At 45.3% G+C, this 16,325-nt stretch overlaps 1 protein-coding gene and 1 long non-coding RNA gene across 6 annotated transcripts in view; one reads left to right on the forward strand and one right to left on the reverse strand.

Moving 5' to 3' along the window:
- Window positions 1–16,325, forward strand: part of CDK19 (cyclin dependent kinase 19) — a 226,640-nt gene that overhangs the window by 161,304 nt on the left and 49,011 nt on the right. The window lies entirely within an intron of this gene.
- LOC112549565 overlaps window positions 1–16,325 on the reverse strand; it is a 21,889-nt gene that overhangs the window by 3,038 nt on the left and 2,526 nt on the right. Inside the window, exon 2 of the long non-coding RNA XR_003093026.1 lies at window positions 10,055–10,190. This is a non-coding gene — a long non-coding RNA (uncharacterized LOC112549565). The remainder of the gene's footprint in view (window positions 1–10,054; window positions 10,191–16,325) is intronic.

Genomic DNA, 16,325 nt, shown 5'->3' on the forward strand with positions numbered 1-16,325 from the left:
GGCTAGTAAAGCGACCAAAACCCTGGCTTACATCCGTAGATGCTTCTCAAGCAGATCCTGGGACGTCATTCTCCCCTTGTACTCGGCCTTGGTGAGGCCGCAGCTGGAGTACTGTGTCCAGTTTTGGGCTCCACAATTCAAAAAGGATGTGGAGAAGCTTGAGAGAGTCCAGAGAAGAGCCACGCGCATGATCAGAGGTCAGGGAAGCAGACCCTACGATGACAGGCTGAGAGCCCTGGGGCTCTTTAGCCTGGAAAAGCGCAGGCTCAGGGGTGATCTGATGGCCACCTACAAGTTTATCAGGGGTGACCACCAGTATCTGGGGGAACGTTTGTTCACCAGAGCGCCCCAAGGGATGACGAGGTCAAATGGTCACAAACTACTACAAGATCGTTTCAGGCTGGACATAAGGAAGAATTTCTTTACTGTTCGAGCCCCCAAGGTCTGGAACAGCCTGCCACCGGAGGTGGTTCAAACGCCTTCATTGAACACCTTCAGGTCGAAACTGGATGCTTATCTTGCTGGGATCCTATGACCCCAGCTGACTTCCTGCCCTTTGGGCAGGGGGCTGGACTCGATGATCTTCCGAGGTCCCTTCCAGCCCTAATATCTATGAAAAAAAACATTATATAAAGAGATTGATGCATTTCAATGGCAAAATTCTGTGAAAGAAAATAATACTAACTTTAACAAGAAGTATCATTTTAGATTACCAGTGATAGTGACATTTCTTAAGTTCTTAAGTTTTTGAAGATATTTGTGAGAAGAGGCATTTGGCCCTTTTAAGGAATTGCATCAGGACTGGGGTCATTCTAAAGAATAAAGAGTTATAAAGTGTAATACCATATTTTATTGCATACCACATGCCCCCAAATAAGACACAAACCGTGTTTTGGGAAAGACAGAAGTGTGGGGGGGGATTTTTCCAGAATCAGGGCTGAATACAGGCTGCATGGAGGACGGTCAGAGTTCACTCTTCAGTGTCACTCATTCTTTCCTTGCAAGCTGCATAGCTCAAGTTTTAACCCTCTCCCAACTTCTGCCAAATTTGTTCCTGATTCATGTGGCCCCTGGCATTGGTGCACATGGGTCCACATGCACCCCCTGAGATTGGCTGTGCCCCTTCCCCCCAGTGAAAAGCTGGTGGCAGCGATTAGCTGCTGGGGTAAGGGGGTGGGGCTAACAGGGCTCAGCCCCCCCAAACACCCGAGCAACCCAGCTGCAGGCTGCTGCAGCAGGGGGGAGGGGCATGCTGGGCTTGCAGCCGGCCCAGCAGAGCAGGCAGGTAGGTAGGTAGGTAAGGTTTCTTTTCTTCCTTTAGTTTCTGGCCTTGGGGGACATGGGGGAAATCAAGACCCCCATAGTGCAGGAGGGAGCAGGGTAGGGGCAGGGCCAAATCATTCACCCCCTTCCGTGCCCCATTCCCTGCTGCACTGTGGGGATTCTCCCATGACCCAGCTTGGCTGGGGCCCCGTTCACGGAGAATGAGGTCCCAGCCAGGTCAGGTCATGGGGCAATTGGATCCCAGTGGCTCCTGTCACTGTGCACAGTGTGGGGGAGCTGGGGGTGGGGAGCATGTTCCCCCAGCCCCTTGGATCCAATGCTTTGCAGCCCTGGATGAGCCACTGGGCTCTGATCACCACACGACCCAGCCTGATCAGGGCCCCATTCACAGTGAATGGAGCCCTGGGCGGGCTGGGTCATGGGACAAACAGAGCCTGGAGGCTCCTGCAGTCATAGCGCTGGGGAGCCAAGGGGGGCATGTTTCTCCACCCCCCCCTCCCGATCTTTGTATGGGGAAGGGTAGGCTGCAGCTGTGAAGTGAGCTGGGCTCTGCCTGCTCCATGCCTCGCTGCAGCCTTTGAAAGGGGTGCAGCACAGTGCCATATGCCTCGCTGCCCGGCCTGCCCAGCAGCAGGGACGCACATGGTCCCTGCAAATGTTTTTTCTCCCTCTGCCCTGGTCAGCAATCAGCCACAGGTCACCCCACAGTATTAGGAGGCACCAGTCACCCGTGGTCCCTGGCAACCATTCCAGCATCCCTATGCCTCCAGTCTGGTGTGGAAATTATTTTGTTCTCTTAAAACACCACCCCAATTTTGCATTGGTAATGTTCGTGGAAAATTTGGGGGAAACTCGCTTGTGGCATATGAGTAAATGTTATTTACAGTTCCATATCAGTTACAAATGTTAGCTAGATCCTTAGTTCTGGTCCAATCCCTATAGCTCTGCAACTATATAAACTGACTATAATGTTGGTTTAAATGGCCATCTCAAGATTCCCTCTGCATGGAAGAAGGCCCAGTGACTTAGAATTGATATAAATAGTTCTATGGACAACCTACAGTATAGGAGGTTTAACTGTGGGAAGGGAGCTTGCCTAGGTTGCTGGTGTGAGTCAGTGTATTACCAGCTGCCCAACAGCTGTGTGGGGGCCATCACAGCTGCCTGTAACTTTAAAACATTTTTTTGATCAAATAGGATCTACTGGAATCAAACCACTGTTGGTTATCTAGTGTTCTGTGACATATTGCCACAATAGTAGGAAATGATCTTGATTCAGAGGTATTGCTGATTGATAGGTGACAAACTATTTGCTGATCCAGGTAAATGAAGTGCATGTACACGCACCCCCTTCTCCAACATCTTAGCATACCTCCTGTTATTGGTGTAACATGCTCTTGTTGTTGTTTCAGCTGTGATACTTTAATTAGTTCTTGCCCATACCAATGATGGGGGATGTTGAGGAGCATAATGAACAAGGAGATGGTTTACTTTAGATCAGAGATTCTCAGCCTTGTTAGATTCAAGACACCCTCCAAAAAATGCCAGCTCTTAGCTTTCACTCGTTCTTTGACTACATACAAATAATAGGAAAATTCATATGTTGCAAAGAACTCACAAAGACCACAACAGATCAGAATGTTTTTAACACTGTGGATTCCTATTTGAAATCTCTGGGTTTATCTTGTGAATCATGTTTGCACACCTAATGGTGCTAACTTGCACTATTGCACTTGAAAGGATCTTAAAGCTGCAGCACCCTGGTTGAGAATCACTGCTCTAGTTGCACCCAATCCAGTGCTCTCCCTCTAAAGCAGTGGTTCTCACTCTTTTTTGTACCAGGACCCATTTGAAAACATTGGCCAGTTCTGACCCAGTGCCTCTTATCCCTGAACCACTGCCCTGCACCCACCCCACCCTGCTGTGTGGGGCAGGGGGTGGGTGTGTGAAGGGCATGGGAGGCCCTAAGCAGCCCCTTGCAGGCTGGAACTCTGACAGCCTGCAGGGAAAAAGCCACCATTCCCCACATTTTTCTCCATTTTTAAAGTTGTTTGATCCATTTTTATCGTTTGTTTGCAACCCTTTTATATATTCTTGTGACCAACTTTTGAGTTGCGACCCATGGGTTGAGAAATGCTGCTTTAGAGCATCTACTCCTGCCATTGTAACAGCTGGATACTGGGCTCAATAGACCTTTGGTCTGACGTAGCATGGCACTCTGTGTTCTCCTTAAGGACTATACGGTCTAAACTAGCATCTGTCTCACTGAGTTGTCATCTGGCCTGTGGGGCTTGCCCGGGTCTGGAAGTTTGGCAGCGGGGAAGCCATGACAGCATTAATTGTATCAGTTCTCAAAGCTGCAACAGTTACTGCTGCCACTGCTTGTCCTGTCATCAAACTTCCAGAACCATGGAGAGCCTTGTGAGCCCAGAAATGCAGTTCCCCAAGCCAGATTGGGCCTGTAGGGCCAGATGAGTTGAGCACCACTGGTATAAACCAAGGTACATTACAAGGACTCATTTTGATATCCTGGAGGAGATTGACAGGTTGGCAAGATTTTATTATTATTATTATTATTATTTTTAGTGATGGTAGGTTAGCATTTGTAGGTTTGACATAAGGAAGGAGTCTGTTTGAGGGATCTGAATAAACAGAAAGGGAAGTCACACAATGGAGCTGGCGTAGAGTCCTTTCACAGTGCATGGGATAGCAAAAAAGAAAGCATGGAGCTGAGGACAGCGGAGGAAAACATACTGAGGCCAGATTTGTTGTCAACATAAAGGATTAAGAGAACATAAGACCTGAGGTATATGAAGAGATGAAGTTATGCAGAGTCTGAAAGCAAAGAGAAGCTTATAACGTAATGACTGCTGCAATGTTTATGCTCCTTATGAGTCTGAACTTGCATGTTGCCTGTGGCATTATGAGCACTTAAAAAGCAATCTTTAATGAGCTAATCACGCCAGAAAGAGTTTCCATTTCAATTTAAGAACTCATGTTAGGCACGTATTCATTGATGAGCCATGTACCTCTCAAACTGCATCTAGACATTTCTTTATGAGGAGTATGTTTAACTTGTCTTCAGATTTCATAAGTTGGTTTAGTAATAACTTGTTAATTATATAAATTTCTCACTTAACTCGTTTGTATTGAACTTGTTCTTTTCAAATAAAAATATTTTTTGAAGTTCCATTTTATGCAAAGGTTACAAATAAAACAGTATCTTTGTATAGGTTTTCATTAGAGGTGCACCGATATATTGGTCTGATATCAGATTGGTACTGATGTAAAGAAAAGTGTCTATATTAGATATTGGCCCGATAGGACCAATAATTTAGCCAATAAATACGCATGCTGCATGTAGCACAGCGCAGCACGGAGCAGAGCCTGCAGCGTGGAGAGCTGCCTCCAGCTGGTAAGTTGGAAGGGAAGGGGAGAGGGAAAGGGAGTTTGGGGAGCAGATCAATGCCCCTCACAGTGAGGGAGGGGACGGGCAGGCGCCACCCAGGCGGGGGTAGGGGAGGCAGCGTGGGATGGAGGTGCAGCTCGTTAGGTGGGGGCAGCTTCCACCACTGCTTGCACCCTGGGAGGGCTGGGGTAGGGGGTGTGTGCCCCTGGATTTGCACGGTGTGGGGTGAGCTGCAGCTACGGGGTGGAGGGAGCCAGATCTGGCGCTGCATGGGGCTTTTCTTGCTGGGGGGTGGGCTGTGGTGGCACTGGAAGGAGGCTGCAGCCACCCCAAATTTTGCCCCAGCTCCGCTCCCAGCCCCGTGCCACTGTCAGCCGCCCAGCACAGCCATGGCTTTTCCTGGCGCTTGGGTGGAGGCAGGGCAGTCAGCCGGGGAGGATCTGGGAGTCTTAGTAGATCACAGATTCAGTATGGCTGAGTACAGAGGTTCAAAAGATCCAAGGCAAAATCAATTAATCTTCACAGTTTTTTCTAAGCTGTGTAGATTGAACCGGTAACAGACTGAACTGATGTTCAGTATTTGGGTGGCCAAGATGGGTAGAAGCCTGCACTGGCCTAAGCCAGGAGCTTGGGGCCGCTCAAGTATACAACCTCTCATTGCTAGGCTGCCTAAGGGTGCTGTGCCCAACTCAGCGGCAGCACGGGCCAGATTGGCAGCCAGGGTCTGCAGAGTGCGAGGGAAAGCACCTACTGAGGCTAGAGGCAGGGGGTGGGAATGCATCCCCCAGGCTGACACTGGGCCTCCCAGCTGGGGTCTGTCTGGTGCTGGGTGAAAGCACACACTTGAGGCCTTTTAGTCTCCCTGCAGCTTGGAGACAGCCTGGGATTGCCCCTGCCCTAGTTCCACCCTCTCCTCAGCAGTCTGACTGGGGAGGGAGCAGGGCTGGGGTGATCTCGGCCTGCCTCTGAGCTTCAGGGAGAGAAAAAACTCCCAGTGGGTGCTTTCCGCATGCACCAGGCAGACCCAGGCTGTGGGGGCTAGTGCCAGACCAGGGGTGCATTCTCACACCCTCTGGGGAGGGTGCAAGACAGCCAGTTGGTGTTGGACCAGGGGTGCAGAGGACGGGCTCTGGCTGGGGCCATCCCAGCCCAGCTCAGGCTGGGGGGTGGGCGAATGAAAAGCCCCTGGTGGGTGCTTTTCCCTCTGTACTGCCAGACGTAAACTGGGGGGTTTGCTTCAGCTGGGGGGGGTTTCCCCTCTGCCTGTCTTAGAAGCAGAGGGCAGGGGAAGGGGCAGAGCTGGGGTGATCTCAGCCTGGTTCAGTTGAGGGAGGCAGAAAGCCCCCTGGTTGGGTGCTTTTCCCCACATGCTGGTCAGGCCTTGGCTGGGTGGTGTGTTCCCATCCGGCCTCCCCACCTTCCCCCACCCCAGGCTTTTCTTCCCCTTACTGTACAGCCTGGGGCTAGGGGGGCCTGGGCATCTGTTCCTTTGCCCCCATCCTGTTGTGCTGACAGGCCCAGGCAGGAAGCAGGCTGGGGAGCTGAGGCTTTAGTACCTGACAGCTGAGGATAAGGCCAGCCTTGCTTTATCAGACCAGACAGCACAGCCCAGGGCTGCAAAGCATCCTGGGGGACTATGAGTTAACTTGAATAAGGAAAGGATCTGGGACAGAATTTCCATAAACTGGTTTAACCTAAATCATTTATGTCTGATACTATCTCCAACCAGGTTTATCTTAAACCAGTTTTGGCCATTTTGAAAGTGGTTTATGTACTCTGAACTTCTGTTCTGTTACAGGTTTAAACCAGTTTCCAATCACTTAAACTGGTTTATGTCAAATTTCTGTCCCTAGCCCATGAGTCTGCAGTGTGATACAAATGCACAGAAGGCAAATGTGGTTTTGGGATGATGCATTAATAGAAGTATTGGTGGGTGAAAGATGTGGTAAATCATAGTGCCTCACTTGGCTTTGGTTAGGCCTCACATGGAGCATTATGTGCAGTTCTGGGCTCCACATTTTAAAAGGATGTGTAGAAGTTAGAGAGGGTCCAAAGGCGGACAACAAAGATGATAAAGGGCATGGAAAGCAAGTCATAAGAGGAGAGACTGAAGGAGTTTTTTTCCCCCAGCAATCCTACCAAAATTGCAGAGCCTGTGCTTTTTTTTGTGGAACTCACCCAAATTGGCAGTTTCCACAAAAATTGTGCAATCATGATTTCTGCAGGTCTCTAACCATTGGTCTGACCCAGTATGGTACTGCTGATGTTTTTAGGTTTATGCTTCAAATTATACTGCTGCCAACTCTTCTAGTTTTGGATGTAAAATGTGGGATGGATCCTTTGCAATTGCATTTACTTCTTTGAGTTTGAGGATTAAATGACATTACGAATAACACCTGTTGCATATCACTTTTTCTTTCTCAGTTTACACTATATTGAAAATTTTTGCTTGCTCCAGAAGCTTTCTTCACTGACTGCCCATTCTGCGGACAGAGGCACAGACACTAGTATGCTGTTTTCAGGATTTAATCCCTGAGCTAGGCACGTTTAGCTAGCAAAAAAGGTGCATAAGAGGGGACAGGATGGCAGTCTTCAAATACTTGGGCTGCCATAAAGAAGAGAGAGAGAACCTTTTCTCTCTTGTTCCAGAGAGGAGAAAATAGACCAATGGCTTAAAATTGCAGCAAGTTAAGATTGGATATCTGGAAAATCTTCACTGTGAGAATAGTGAGGCAGTGGAATTAGAGGCTCTAGGGAAGCTGTGGACTCTCCATTACTGGAGGTGTTCAAGAAGAAGTTGGACAGCCACTGGTTGGGGATGATCTAGGCATAGCTATGTCCGTTTTCTATCATTGGTATTTCCATGCTTCTGGGCTTTGCTGATTCTTCCCCCCCCCCCCTTTTCTGCAATATGTGTCAAGGTATAAACCTCCCCAGAGGCATTGTATGTTGTGTGCGCCAATTTTTTTGCTAGGAGCCAAGCCAGAGGTTCCTGGCTAAAGGGTCTTGCCTCTCTGCTCAGGGTTAGACCAGTTACCACATTTGGGGTCAGCAAGGAATTTTACCCCTGGTCACATTAGTATGTATGGGCTGTGGGGTTTTTTGTCTTCCTCTGTAGCTGGGGGCATGGTCCTCTACCTGAGACCTCTTGAGCATATGCTGACAACATTTTATAAAAGCAGGATGTTGGCTACTGTGGTTCTCCTGCTTTACCTGTGGTATGTGAGGGTGTTAGGTCTATGTTGCATCAGGTTTGAGGGTAGTCTTCCATAGAGTTTAGATTATGTTTTGTATGAGATGGTTTAGATAGGGATGATCCTGTCTCAGGCAGGGGGTTGGACTAGATGACCTCTGGAGGTCTCTCCCAGCCCTACTTCTCTATGATTGTCTTCATTCTTTTCTGAAATGAATACAAATTAAATGTCAGAAATTAATTGTTGCTTTCTCTTATTTAATTAATGTAGATTAATGAGTGTTTTATTATGGAGCATCCTAGGATTTATTTATCTCATGTAATAAGGGCTACAAAAATGTTATGTATATACAGTGTTGTGAACTCTAGAACTGTTTTAGAATAGAAAGAAACATTTCCCTCCCTTTGGTCACGTGAAAAGCAGTGTTGTGTTGGCAGGAACATAACAGGTGTTAGTTTTTGCTGCAAGGTTATTTATATAAAAGATTTTAAAGGAGCTTACATAAATTGGCAGTTTGTGAAATGTAAGAGGCTGATGGTGAGAACTGAAAATAAACAGGAATCCAAAGCTCTGTAAGAGCTTGCTTGCTGCATTAAACGTTCCAGGAACTGGCATGCTAGTTGTGTATAAAAATGAGGTCAGTAGTTGTGTTTTAAGTTATGCCTGTTCAGGTGAGAGTTATCTTTGATCCATTTTACCAGGTCATTTAGTGTTGTTAGCCTGCTCCAGGGAGACAAAACACTCTATTTTCATTCCTTTGTCATCTTAGGATGCACCATTCCCAGACCTTCCCACTTGTTTGCTCAATGGGAAAATGTTCAACCCTCCTGAACTCTACCGCCCAGGGGGTTAGTGCTGGGCCCAAGGAAACACCCTGTTCTGTACCCAGGGGTGCAACCTCAGTGCACCCTAACTGCTCTGAACAGCCAGGTGCAGCTCACCAGTTTGATGCTTGCTCTAGTACCCCCATGCAAACAACAGCAATCCTACTGCCTACCTCTGTGAAGAGAATGGAAACCATTCTCAGCTGGGTCTCGGCTCTGCCCTATTGTGAGTGCTAACCCAACTCCTACCGTGGGGTGGAATGCAGTGAGCCTGCTGGGTCTCAGCTCTGTCCTGGTGTGATTACTAACCCAACCCTGCAACCCAGTCTCACTTCAGTGAAATGTGCAAGATTTTGGTTCTCTCTGTCTCTCTTTCTTTCACTCTATCTCTTGTTCTTTGGTGGCTGTGGAGTGAGGGAAACCATAGCCCTCATGGTGGTCTCTCTGCCTCCAAGCTACATGTTGCCCTCCCCACTCCTCTCCCACCCCAGAGGAAAAATAAAATTCTGGCTGCTGTCCCTGCCCTTGCTCACCATGTCCTGGGGTGGCAAGTCGCAGTAGTATAGGTCCGAGGTGTCATTAAGCTTTAGCCTGTGACTGCTCTAAAACTGTTCCAGCTTTGACAGCATAATATTCTACAGATTTAAAATGTTGTAAAGATAACCTGTAAAAGCATCCTTATTTTTTTCTGCGAGCTATAATGGCTGGTGAAGCCAAGTGTTTTGTCTTTAGAGTTCATGTTCAGTGCCATACAGGGGTGTCCCATTAGAGGATTTTTATCATGACTGCCTATTTTGAATGGTTCAAGGGGATGTGTGTTGCATGCTGCCCTTACAGATACAGCAGACTGCATCCAGAAGCACATAACTCTAGTGGTCCAGAATCTGCCCTGGCTCCCAATAGGTTTCTGAGTGCAATTCAAGGTGCTGGCTGTGACATATAAGGTTCTAGACAGTCTGGGTTCTGCATACCTAAGAGGCAGCCTTCTCTCATACGTTCCATCATGATCCTTAAGGACAGCCAAGAGCAATCGCCTGCCAAATATCTTCAGTGCACCAAGTACGCTTGGCAGAAACACATGGGAGGACATTCTCAGTTGTACTTCAGCTTTAGAACTCCCTCCCTCTTGAGGCCTGCCAGAACCCAAGCTTGGGCATCATTTGGAAACGATGTAAGATCTTCCTACTTGGACGGGCATTTAGGAAATAAAGCTAGGGTGGGAAATCAAGTGATTTTTCTGGTTTATGGTTTCTCCTATTTTATAGGGTGTTCTGTTCTATGGTAAGCCTCCCTAAGTCTGTTTTGGGAAGGTTGGCTTATAAATCAAGTAAATGAATAAATACCAGAGTTGTTGATGTATCAGAGTAGCAGCAGGCCCTTAGTCCCCTCTGGTCCATTCTTTTCCTTGTCACGGACTGCTGGAGCAGCTGGGTAGGGAATGGAGCTGTGAGTAATACAGGGCACATCTCCAAGGTATATCTGCAAGATCAGTTTGGAGATGTAAAAGGCAAGTTTCACCTAAGCAGCTGCCACAGTCTTAACAATAGGGTGGATGCAAACGTTAACAAGCAGATTCAGACTTAGCATTGTTAAGAAGGTTACAACATTTTTTGCTCCTTCCTTTCCATTTCACACTGCACAGCTATGCACTGGGACAACCAAAGGATAGTTAAAGGAGATCCTTGAGAGGGGTATTGACTGTGCCAGACTTAACTGATTTGTTTTACATATATAGTACACTGGTGCAGGAGACCAGGAGATATTGGTTTCTTCAGCCTTATGCCTACAAAAGCATATCTTGGCTGCAAATTCCTTTTTAATCTTATTAAATTAACTGTTTTAAGGGTCCCTCCACAAGGAAATAGGCTGCAGACTTTTTATTTTTGAATGAAAGATGAGGTTTTCATTTAGAGAGCCAAAAGGCTGGGTCTTTTAATGAGTTTCTGCAGAACCTTCTTCCAGCTCTTCAGCATATGGTACTGAAAGCATTCGTTGAAAGAGTCCATCTGTTGACTGCTGTCCAACGAGTTTGCTACTAGGTTGTAATCTAGATATTGGAACTTGATTAAAGAAAGCTCTTCCACTTGCACAAACCTTTACAGCCATTCCAGGACAGGCAGACCTGATGCTAAGTAACATTTTAACTGATTCAGCAATTTGAGCCTTGAACACTATTGTTCCAGCAACAGCAAATATATTTCTCAACATGGCACTGCAGATTAGCACTTCAGATGAGTATCTCATTCTCAAGATGTAGCTGGGATTGTTTTACAAATCATCTTCCTGGTACTGATGCCAACTGCCTTGGCAGCAGAAGTCCAGTCACAGTGGTTCCATTCACAACATTGCCAACTCAGTTGCATGTAAAGATGCAAGAGTTATTCCCAGCCACTCATGCACTGCATCAAACTAATGTAGGATTGAATGTCTCTCTAACAAAGAAACGCAGAGAGAGTCTGAAACAAAGAAAGAAAAAATAAAGTCTTAGAAAATAAAGTCTTTCTGAGCATCTCTGCTATTGGAGAGGAAAGATCTTGCCTGTTTCTTCCTTCCCTATGAATTGCAACAGCAGCTTAGATGTCAGAGTGTTTATCTCCCAGTGGAATCAATAGGAAGAAATCTTATTGGATTCACTGAGACTTAGAACAAACTTTGACTGTATACTGCATCCATTTTTCTTTTTGTGACTTCAAATCTAGCAGTGAGAAGCAGTTCTCTCATCTTGTATCAGCCTGTAGAGCATACTTTCATATCGTGATTTACAGTTGGTGATTGAGAAATGTTTAAATGTGTGACAGTTAATAACAACTACACCAATAATCAAACATATTTTCTGAGATGGGCTCCTACTGCTCTCAGAATAGAAGCAGCAGAAGCAGCTCATATGGTATTAGAAGCACCTGGGAGTAGCTGTAGCTGGGGTCATTGGTGGATCCAGGATTTTGTAAAGGGAGTGTGAGAGCAGAGATGGGTGCCGCATCCCAAGTCTTAACTCCCCACCCCCCCTCCAACTGGCCGACCACACTATAGGAGTAGCAGTCAGGTACTTCATTTTTTGTAAGTCTCTCAAGCAGATAAGAATCCCCCTTCCCCCCCCACCAACTGCCTGCTGTTGCTGCTGTCCCTGGATGATATGGGGGGCAGGGGGAGCTCCAGAGTCACTCCTGCTCTGCTTCAGCAGCAGGGAGCCAGAGACAGTGGCAGGGGCATCAGGCTGGTTCCCCCTTCCTGAGTTTGCACCCAGGCTGGTGGAAAATGCCCAAGGGGACTGGACAGAGAGAAGGAACCTGCCTGCTGCTGTTGCTCTCTCAGACTGAGCCTGGTTCCTTGTGCAGTCCAGCTGGAGCAGGACAGGAGGAACTCTGGAGCTCTTCCCACCCCCAGGGGAGCTGGGAACAACAGCAGTGGCAGGCAGAGGAGGGAGAGAATAGGAGGGCAAAGAAGGGGGATGTGCCCTTGATTGTGGAATGGAAGGGGGAGGAATCCTTACCTAATTTGGGGACTGAAAGTCCCCAGCTGCTGCTCCCATGCCATGGTCTTAAAGGGAGGTGCAACCAAGCCACTGCAGCCCCTCTGGCTCTGCCCTGGGCTGGGGTGAAAAAGAGGTATGCTTTCCCAACATATAGTCCCAGTGTTCCATGGCTACGTCTCGCCCACAAGGACAGGAGAGAGACGTGGTCTGAGATCCAGGCCCTACTGTCACTGGGAATTAATGCACATCCCAATGATCCAAATTGAGAATATAACCTGGGACTGGCACTGCTCCATTTCAGGGAAGGATAATTGATGGACAGGGCCACATTTCCTAAAACCAACGTCCAAACCCAGCTGGTTGTCCTGCCCCACCCGTAGGTAACATAAGCTGTGTTTAAAAGAATGTTTCTAAGGTTGCAAAAGCCAGCACTTGAAGATTAGAAAAGACCAGATTTACAGTTGCCATTTCAATATGAATTCTTGTGTGCAAGGTGATTACAGTCCTTAATTACATGATCACTCAAGCTGTTTTTGCATAGGATCCTTGCCCAGTGCACAGGATAAATGCTCAAGGTGACAAAATCACCTTGCTGAGTTGTTGGTAAGCAGAAAGCTGGTAGTTTGACTGTGTGATTTTGAAAACTGCATACTTTACTTTGCTAAGCTTTTAATCAGATTTCTTTGTGCTAAATAAAAAAAAAATCTATTTTCTTTAGGGGTTCACCCACCCATGTAAAATCATTGCTCCGTGTCTGTGACATTAAGTTTATAACAGGAACTAAACCTACTGTCACAAAAAAAATTATGATGCTAAGTGTCTAACACACACCATCAGCTGATCTCCTAAGATCCAGGGATCTTCTTTTTTTATGGGAACATTAACAGGAACAGAAAAAAAAGAAGTAAAGGAATAGATATTTTAATGTGCAAACAATTCTTTCTAAAGGAAATAGATTACATTTTGGCCCTGTGAAGTCACTGGCAATTTTACTGTTGAGGCCAGGATTTAACCAGTGGTTTGTTTTGTTTTTATTTTTATTTTTTTTAAAGAGTTTTGTAAGATGTTATTAATGGGAATGTAAACCTTGATCATGACAGTAGTTTGACTGCCTTTAAGAAACTTTGGGCAAAATTCAGCCCGTTTTAAAAAGGTGGGAATGAAATTTCCCAAATTTTATATAAAAAGGATAATTTTAGGGTTTTATATTTTTCATTAATTTCATGTGCATGATGATTTATTTGACTCTTTATTTAACTAGTTTGGTCCTATGTATCATTGCACAAGAGAGGTCTCACTTTCTGATGGAGCACTACTGTTAAATACACTTGCCCATTGTGTACATTCTCTGAATTTCTGAAAGCGTACTGGTAGGCAAATGCTAATTCACTCATCAGATTTTTAAATTACAAACTAAAGTTCTTCAGTACTATTTCTTTGAGCTGCTGTTTGTTAAAGCTTCAGTGGATATTTGCTAACATCTCACTGAGTGATACCCAAATCCTTGGCTTCTGGCCCACTGACCTCACTGTTTGCTTCCTTGTGAAAAGCATTGCACATGCTAACTCACCCAAACCTGTCAGCAAATCTGCATAGAAGGTGTCAGTTACCAATCTTTTACAAGAGGTGTTCTTTCAGTGTTTGGAGAAATAAAACATAGAATATCTACTGAAAGAAAATACAAGTAATTGTCCTTAACAAGAGAGAAATTGTCCTTCTTTTGTAAATTAAGGATAAATTCTGTTTTTTATTTTTTCTCATATCAGAAGTATTCAAATATGACATCTCCCCTCTTTAAAGACGTATGCTTTTTTATTTTAGTGTGCCTTTAAGAGTTTGGATAAATTCCATTTAATGACCATTAGTAGTCCTTTTGTGTTACCAGCATTAAATTTGTACCAAGGTTCAGAATGTACAAAATGGGCTGCTGCCTTCAATATGGCATTATAGCTGTATGACTACATAAAATAATAACTAAAAACAAATTTGAAGAAAGCAATTCAAAAGATGATAAAGTTAATAAAAGAAACTTTTTCTAAATGCATCAGAAGCCAGATGCCAGCTAGAGAATTGGTGGGACAGTTAGATAACCAAATTGATAGGACCATAGCAGAGAAGCTAAATTAATTCTTTGTATTAGTCTTTACTGTAAAGGATATTGGATCAGCTCTTCCTAGCAGATGGGTCTGAAGAGTTAAATCACATTAAAGTGGGAATAGAGGAGGTATTAGAACAAATTAATAAATGAAGCACTAATAAGTCACCAAGACCAGATGGCATTCACCCAAGAATTTTGAAAGAATTCAAGTGTGAAATAGCAGAACTGTTAGCAGTTGTATGTAACCTATCATTACAAACAGCCTCTGTGCCAGAGGACTGGCAGTTGCCAACACCCATTTTCAAACTCCAGAGGTGATCTTGGGAACTACAAATTAATAAGTCTTATTTCTATCCGTGGAAAGTTGGTGGAATCTATAGAAAAGAATAGAATCAGCCTTTACATGGATAAATAAGATATGCTTAGGAAGAATCAGCATGGTTTTTGTAGAGGAAATTCTTTCACGCCAGTCTCCTGAAGCCCTTTGAAGGCATTAACAAGTATATGGACAATGGGGATTAGCCGCTACATATTTGAATTTCCAGGAAGCTTTTGACAAGGCCTCTCACCAAAGGTTCTTAAAAAAACTGAGTTGCCACTGGTTTGGAAGGCTCTTTTGTGGATCAAAGTGGTTAAAAGATAAGAAACAAAGGGTAAAGCTAAGTGGTTACTTTTCACAGTGGGGGAAGGCCAGTTGTGGGATATCCAAGGATCTGTGATGGGCCTGGTTTTGTTCAACATTTTTATTAAGGACCTGGAAAAGGGAGTTGAGGGTGAACTTTCAGATTTCCAGGTGACACTAAATTATACTAGGTAGTCAAATCCCAAGCTGATAGTAAAGAGCTGAGGAAAGAGAAAGATCTCACAAAGCTGAGTAGGCAAAAAAGTGGCAGATCAACTTCAATATTTATAAGTGTAAAATAATGCCTGTGTGGAAAAATAACCTCAGTTATACCTACATAATACAGGGCTCTGAACTATCCATTACAACTCAGGAAAGAGCCCTTTGAGCCATTTTAAATAGTTCTCTAAAAATGTCAGTTCAATTTTCAGTGGTAACCAAAAAAAAAAGGGCAATGAACTGCTGGGCATTATTAGGAAGAGAATTGTAAACAAAATAAACATCATCCTGCCACTGAATATAAATTCATGGTGCACCTGCATCTTCAATACTGTGTACCGTTCTTATCTCTGTGTATCAAACAGGATATAATGGAACTAGAAAATGTTCAGGGAAGGACAAGAAAACTGGTCAGGGGTAGCACAAGGGTAGGCAACCCCCGGAACCTGTGCCAGAATGTGGCATACAAATGCATTTTGCTTGGCACTTGTGCCTCAGGGAAGGGGCTGGGGCTGTGCTGTCCCAACAAGGATCAGGCCCTTTGTGGCTCCCTCAGCATCTGCCTGGTCCTTCTGCAATAAAGGGGGATACAGGTCCCGCCTACTGCTCACCTTGGGTTTGAGGATGAAATGACTTCTCTGTGGACATTACAAACACCTGTTGCATATCACTTTTTTTTTCTTTCTCAGTTTACTCCATATTGAAAATTTTTGCTTGCTCCAACAGCCTTCTTCACTGACTGTCCATTCTATGGACAGAGGCACAGACACTAGTATTCTGTTTTCAGGATTTGATCCCTGAAAATTATTCCTCCCACAGAAATGCCTACATAGTAAATAATTAACATAGAATACCAGCACTATAATACAAAACCATAGATTAATAGATGTTAGGGTCGGAAGGGACCTCAATAGATCATCAAGTCTGACCCTCTGCATAGGCAGGAAAGAGTTCTGGGTCTAGATAACCCCAGCTAGATGCATATCTAACCAACTCTTGAAGACCCCCAGGGTAGGGGAGAGAACCACCTCCCTTGGGAGCCTGTTCCAGACCTTGGCCACTCGAACTGTGAAGTTCTTCCTAATGTCTAGTCTAAATCTGCTCTCTGCTAGTTTGTGGCCATTATTTCTTGTAACCCCCAGAGGCGCCTTGGTGAATAAAACCTCACCAATTCCCTTCTGTGCCCCCGTGATGAACTTATAG

This window comes from Alligator sinensis, unplaced genomic scaffold (genome assembly GCF_000455745.1).
Source record: "Alligator sinensis unplaced genomic scaffold, ASM45574v1 scaffold737_1, whole genome shotgun sequence".
NCBI classification, from domain to species: Eukaryota; Metazoa; Chordata; order Crocodylia; family Alligatoridae; genus Alligator; species Alligator sinensis.